The 7,847-nt window shown below is 35.8% G+C and overlaps 1 long non-coding RNA gene across 1 annotated transcript; it reads right to left on the reverse strand.

Moving 5' to 3' along the window:
• Positions 1–5,822: 5,822 nt before the first annotated feature.
• Positions 5,823–7,673, reverse strand: LOC124171718. Its single transcript, XR_006867921.1, has 2 exons — positions 7,492–7,673; positions 5,823–5,993 (listed from the first exon to the last, which is right to left on the reverse strand). It is a non-coding gene; the product is annotated as an uncharacterized LOC124171718 (long non-coding RNA).
• Between the last annotated feature and the right edge of the window lie 174 nt (positions 7,674–7,847).

Here is a 7,847-nt window from a genome sequence, read left to right on the forward strand (position 1 = left end):
TTTTTTTGACACCTGTCTGGGCCCTAAGAAGTGGAAATCATTTGCTTATCATTTGGGGTGCAGTTTTTTTCTCTTTTCAGCACCTCTGCAAAAAAGAATGGCATTAGCTGCTAAATTGTTAAAATACTCAGCTTTGTAAATTTCAGGGCATGAGAGGTAGCTCTGATGATGATACAATTTCTCATCTTTTCATGTCTTTTTGACTCTTCCTTTTGTTAGCTGTCCGCTTGTTCGAATATACCACGACCCATGGCCTACTTTAATATAAGAATTAACGGATCAGTGGCACCCACATTATGACGATGCGGTAGTGTTGTACAGTGAAAATTTTCATTTCATGAATATGATGATGACTATTATTCACATAATATCACATAAGGGAGGTATAATATTGATATTTACCAAGAGAATTGAAAACTCGTAAAGTTATAATTATCCTCTTTTTTAATGTGAAATGGAAAGAACCACATAAACAAGATGTATATTGGGGGATTCGTCACCTGGGTTAATATGGTGGATTTAGGGGGGCATGTTCACGCCCAACCCCCGTAGATGCTGAAAAAATAGACAAGATTTTTAACATGGCTATGACTTGGTTCGTTTTTTTTTGCATTACAGAACCTTGATATTTTTAACCTTAGCCCCAGTCAAGAAGACAGAGTTGGCCTTTTGCTAATCAGCTCTCGAAAAAAATTATCACCCAAGTGGGAAAAGGGCTCGAAAAATATTATTGCCACTATACATATATGTTATTAATTTGCATTTATCATATTAAAAATAATGATAATACTTTGTATAGTAATTTTTATATGTTGTTATTAATCTCAAATATGAGATAATCTTTGGCCTGTCACTCACACTCTTAGGCCCCAGAAAAAAATCTATGATCTACCCTTGCCTGGGATCCCCCCACAGAGCAAAGTCATCCTTAGGTTGCAACTTATCTAATCGTTAGGACAAACATTCCACCAGGATGTGTATAATTTCCATTCTGCCACGTTAACGGCCGTGAAAATCACATTATAGCCATGAGAAAGTAATCCACTAGACCGGGTATGGAACTAAGGTCCTCAGGCTTTCCGGACCATCGCGCACACTACTACACTATCTACGTTCATGAATTACGTACTAAAGAATTGTACCAAGGCTCAAGGTACCAAGCGGGCGACATTTTCATGTGGATTTGGCCTTTTTGGGGAGTCCTTACCCCTGTCACCACTCCCCACTGCTACGCATATGATCCACGAACACTCATTTCTGAATGAGAAATGCATTTTTAAATAAGACTCTGATTACAACAGTTGTATCTGAACTAAGCTTGAAATGTCCTTTAGGTTCTACGACCTTGCCTTAAATGAGAATCAGAAGTATTAACTATAATATGTATCAATAGTACTTCAAATATTACCGAAATTAAAGCATCACATTGTTTTGGAAAGTAACTTGGTGGAAATTGATACTATGATTGAGTAAATATGAGAGGACTAATTTTATTTATAGTATTATTTCCATGTTTATTGAAATATACCTAATATTTTGCCTAGCTACACTTTGATAATTCTCATGAGAATACCTTGCCCATATGAACAGTAGCCATTAGCTAGGACCAATTGACTGGAATGTTTTATAGATCAAATCCGATCTTTGATGACCGCTTTCTTCTACAAACCCAGCGTCATTCCTCTCTTTTCTCTAAAGCACATACATATGCTTTACCCTGCTATCATATACATGTCTTCTCTTTTTTTGTGCCTGAATCTTTTCCTGCAAATCTTTTATTCATTCAATTCAACACATTTACTTTTATATCCTTTCTAACCAATCTGCTCCACCTATACACATTCAATGCACATTTCAGCAAAGCATCAATCACATACGTAAAAGCCTCAAAAGAGAGACTGAAGGAAAAATACTCTGCGATGCCTGGTGCGATTTAAAAAAATACATTTGACATCTGACAGGAAACATTCCATTGATAATAGCAGGAATGGACCGGATAATGAACACGAGCAAGTCAAACTCTACTCCGCGTCTTCATTGGATGGAAAACATTGGATACTCAGCTAGGGAAAAAAGAAATTATCCCAAATTAAGGTCTTTATGCGGTTCAGGAAAATAAATTATCTTAATAAGTGATAACTGCTTCAGAAGGTAACTGTAATGTTTCTACTAAATGACTACTCGACAGTCCAATCCAATTCCCAGCGGCTAAAGGATATTTATATGACATTGTAATTTATATTAAGTAAAAACAGAACTAAAAAAAGATAACTTAAGACTTTTTTTTAATCCCTCAACCAAGGGTGTTTCATTCACATATTACCAAATTTTAATGTCAGGGTCAGGATCTAGGAAGAATACATGAAACGCCAATAAAGGAATCAAATCATTGATTATTTATTATTCATAGCTGTCGGGCAGACCCAATTTACATTTTTATACTCTTCATTTTTACTTCTGCCTTTTCTCCCCTTTTCCTGCATCTGCAAAAAAGTAATATTATCAAAAATAAGTGAAATTTAAATTTTAAAAACCAACAAAATTTTCAAGTTCCTTACATTTTGCAAAATAATGAGTTTTATATATTTAAAACTATTAACCAAAACTTTCACTGATGACAGCAATTAATTCTGAATGCAGCTTTCAATTTCGGGGGCACCCTCTGTAATGACTGACTTGTTTCCATTGAGCAGTCAGAAACTTACAATTATACATGATTATTTGTGTTTGAGAATTTTTATTTGTCTTCTCATAAGGGGATATTATGAGTATTTACTAAGAATTTCAGACAAATATGTTGAAATATGTAAGTACCTAATCTAGGTTCAAAGTCATCAAAGAGTATGAAAGGGACAAAACGACAATGAATAGCAGGCTACCTTAAGCTGAAAAATCCAGCTCATATCAGTTCCATTTAATGCAATTCTGGAAAACTGACTGAATGTCGAGAGACTAGTGAGGATCAAAATGATATCTGCCAAGGATTTTGCAGTAGTCCCTTTAGAAGTTTGTTCAAAGACAAGTTGTATTGTATTGTTGTTCAATATTTGTTTGTTCAAGTTCTATAGTGCTGGAGAAGATTATATAAATATTATCATCATCAAATTAAAGCCGTGGGAAAAATTCATGCAGCACCAGATATCCTTAGCATTTTCATGATATGCAACACGAATCAAAGTTTTTCAGGACAGAAACATACTAAAGAAAACAACTTGAATTTAGACATATTTGTTGAAGTGAAGACAGAATTTATAGGTCAGTGGGTTCTAGTGCAATACAATGGCGATTTATTTCGAGGCAAAATCAAAGTAATTGTCTCAGACAAGCAATGTAAGTCAAAGTCATGGTACCCAGAGGCTAAGCCAGAGGGGGAAGGGTTTGGGGGATAAATCCTCCCCCCCCCCCACAAGAGCTCAGATAAATGTTTAAGTTTCCTCTAATTTAGTTGATTGGATCAATATTTAATCTAACAATTTATAGCTGTTTCAATGATATACAAAAAATATAAGGAGCAGAAATAATATTTTAAAGTTGTAAAAATTAGTACAATTGTCCATACTTAACACATTCAGTGCGGATGACATATATATATGTCATGAGGGCTTTTCCACTCAGGCGGATGACATAAATGTATGTCTTCGGGAGTACGTTTTTCCGCTGGTCACTAGGGTGCTCCGAGCGCGCCTAGCGTTACTTTTTCACCCTCCCGCAGTTCGGGATTGACCTTACACCATTGCGGAAGTGTCCGTTTCTAGTTCTACGTGTTCCTTCATTTTTAGTGTTTTTTTGTTTACTTTACTGCTGTTTTTGGAACAATTTGGCAGGTTGAGATTTTTCTTTTCATTTCCTTCAACTCTTTTTCATCATTCTTATCGTAAATATCATAATCATGTCTTACATATGGATTATTATTTTAAATTTGTTTTTTTACCTTTATTTTTAATTTATTCATATTTTATGTGCTATCACAAAAATTATGATTAGACTAACTTTTTTATTGAAGATATTTATCCCCGTTTCATACTCACTACATTATAAAAAAATGATCTTAGTGCGGCGCTTCAGTTAATGATGTTATATTTGAATTTCTTTTGCTAGGAACATTTTTTATTAATGCAAATTACGTTTATCCTGGGTGATTTTTTTTTGGGTCTTTTTCCTACTTTTACTGCATATTTTCTCATTCGTTTCCCTAGGTCAATTACCAATCCTCTATTCATTTCTATTTTATTTCAGTTTCTGAGTTATTCATACGTGTTGGGTTAGTTGCAGATTTTCTTCCTTTTCATAAAAAAATAACATATTAATGGCGTATGCAACACTGCATTACATTATCTACAGTATTGGTCTGTATTTTTTTACTTGTTTATTTGTTTCCTTAGCTTTGTAAACGAAATTGCGGAAAAAAATAGACTCAGAGGTATTTTAAGCATTACGGCATTTAACCATTATTTATTCCCTTGAAATAGTATTTTTATCTTATTTTTTAATTTATTCATATCTTATGTACAACCACAAAAATTATTATCAGACTTAGTTTTTGTTAATAACGTGTATTCCCGTCTCAAAACTTACTATTTTGTTCAAAAATGTTTCCATGCGGTCCAAAAGGTCGTATTTTATACTTTATTAATAATTTTAAAATAATTATTGCAAATTACGTTTTTTACATAATTTGTTTTTTTTTCCTAATTTTACGGCATATTTTCTCAGTCATTGCTCCGCATCAATTACTTGTCCTCTGATCATTATGGTGTTTTCATTTTGTAGGTCATTAATACATTCTAGTGTTAGGTACAGATACTGTCTTAATTTTCATAAAAACTAAGGTATTAATCACATATGCAACACTCCATTACACAAATTGTACTATTTTGCTTGATAATTTTTAAGGCTCAAGGTTGGAGTCCCTCCCTACCAGCGGCACTCCCAGAGATTATTTCAACTTGCAAATGATATTTTCTTTGAAATAATCCTCTCATAGACGGAGAAAAATGCTGTAAGCATTTTCTTCCAAAATCCTTCACCAAGGGCCTTCACTAAGGGCATAATGGATTGGAAGCTGTTAGACAGGGAGAACTGGAAACTTCGCTGGGCCTTCTTCTCCACATGGGCGCAATTAGGGTTAACACGATTTTTAACGATTGGAGGTCAGAATTAGTGTGAGTACCGATATTCGGGAGAAAATGTGCCGTGATAGGTTTTTAGGAATGATGCAGGCTCTTCATTTCTCCGCTAACCGTGAAGGCATCCGAAGGACAGTGACTGCAATTTGCCCAGAATGTGAAGGTCAACCAGGGCTATAAGGCCTTGCTTTCAAATATATCATTAACATTTGTGAGAATTTTTATTGAAATGTTTCAATTTTGCAATAACTCTGGGGTAACATAGATTTAAAAAAATGTTTATCCCATAAATTTATATTTTTCTTGCCGTTCATTGTGTGTTCTACTTCAGTGACTTGAAAAAATTAAATCTACGGCCGTTGAAACAAAAAAAATACACGTAAAGACTAATTCCAAGATATTTCCGCCATTAACCTAAGGAATCAATGGTAGAAGAAGTATTATAAATGGAAATATGAAAAGTTCACTCCTTCATACAAGGAAAATTGCATGTGTGTAATGCGGGTTGCGTGAATTGTCAATTACTGGTGACGGGTGGCATACATGTATGTCATTAGGGTTTTTTACTAATTGCTTGAAATAGAAACGAAAAAAATTGCAAATTCTGTTGTATTACTTCCAAGACCACCGTTATGAAGCAAAATCACCCATCCGTCACTGGAGGTTTCGGTGAAAATATCATCCGCATTGAATGTGTTAACGGGCCTGAGATATATTCCGTATGGGCCGTATATCAATTCGTCGAACTTGGCCATCCTGTGATAAGAGGGTGATCACGACTACGCGGCACCTTTCGGCAACCTGGGTGTTCGTTTCGGATGGTCCCTCAGACGCCTCCATCTCCATCCTTTTCCGTTTTCCTCCCATCTGTTCAAAGAAAAAATTCAATGTAGTATGAGATAACCCACAGTATGAAATGCAACGTGTGGGTTAAGCGAAATCTACTGGAAGCTACATTTTTAGTGCAAAAATGATATAAAATGTATTTTTAAGCATGTCCTCTTTCAAAATGTTTACCAGATTTCGCCTGGGGGAGAGGGGTCGCCATTCCATCCCACCCGAGGGATGTTCCTGGTTAAGCCAATAGGTAGGTAAGATATTTTTCCCTGTCAATGTTGTGTTTGAAAAAGTGAATCCCAAGGCATGCTTATTATTATCTTGCCATTCTAAGGTAGTTCAGGCACATGACCAGAGGGTTCGGGTGCTTCATCCCCCCTGAAATCTTTCGCCTCGCAATGACTATCCATGATACATCTGCTGATGAGACTTTCAGTCCAGGGGCATGTATCCCATGATAGTCCATCTTTCGATTACGGTCACATTTCATGATTTCTGCCGATTGCAAACGGTGAATTTAGCTTACAGCAGTGTGAGTAAGAAATATCTAGCTGAACTATTGAAACTTATGGTTTTCCGATGCGTGAGAGTTGGAATCCGAATGCACATGCAACCAACATTCTCCTCAAGCACTCCCTGGAGTAAATTTCAGATCACGTGATTAATGTTGTCGAATTTAATTGAGCTTACTTTTAATAAGCGCAAAATTCGCATGCTCCTAGATAAACCCATAATGTAGATTACAGCACAGTCTCCTACTAAGTGCGATGGCAAATGCAGGCTTCCTTTAGCATAACCTAAAAGCCAGACATTGCATGCTACTTTAGTCCCCTATTTTCAAGAGCAGATATTACCACGTTTTTATTCAGCCCCTTCTTTACAGGGGGCAGCAAGGAATTAAGGCTGAGGGGGGGGGGGGGGGTTAGGTACAACTAATAACGTAGTGTGTGGGGGTATGGAATACCAACCAACATAATAAGCGGTAGGTGCGAGATCAATAAATTGCGGAATTTTAAGATAAATGGTCCAAAATGGTGAATTTGACGGCTTTCGGAGGGATATTTTATAAATTTTTACACTCGTCTATAAGTAATATTATTCGAATTAAGTAAAATAGATTATCCTTTAATAATAAAGCTTTAAGCATAGGTATTCAATTATAAATTACAAGAAAACAGTTTGGTGTTTTGAAAATTCTGAATAAACGCCGATTTCACGACTGCGGCGTGGAGACACTAGCCACGCCAACGAGAAATCTTTTACGATTAGGCTTAACAATATACACCTTTAACTAATGTCTTCAAATAGTACACATCTTCAGCACTGTGTATCAAAAATGAATTCCCAATTTTAACTATAAGTTAACAAAACGGCAACTTTGACGCTTTTGCTTCGCAAGACAAACGTCCCCGTCCACAACGTTTTCTTAAAATAAATGTGGGAAATTTAGCGTGCCTATTAGCTTTTAGTAGGTAGGCATATACCTTACAAATAATCTTAAAAGTTGAAATTTATTTAATTTACTCACCTTCTTTGCCTTTTCGTAGATTCAGGAGATATATTTGTTTGGCCTGGTGGTTAAGTCGACGACCAAAGACGGCACTGATACTTTCTTGGCACTGGTTCGCCGATGTATGGATATTCTTCTTTCCTCACGTGGTCTCAGGAATGTGTAAATACTGATATTCTTCCCGTGAATGGAAGATATTTCCTATTTGTTGAATATAATTCAATATCTTTTCAGCCAGTTATTCTAATGTCAAACATTTTTTACATCAAGAGTTTATTATTTGGCACTATTTTGTCAGCGCGGAACAAGTTCGCGCTAAAATATCTGGTAGGGTTAACATATTTTGGCGCGAACTTTTCCCGCCTTGTTCGTTA

This window comes from Ischnura elegans, chromosome X, assembly GCF_921293095.1.
Source record: "Ischnura elegans chromosome X, ioIscEleg1.1, whole genome shotgun sequence".
Classification (NCBI taxonomy): Eukaryota; Metazoa; Arthropoda; class Insecta; order Odonata; family Coenagrionidae; genus Ischnura; species Ischnura elegans.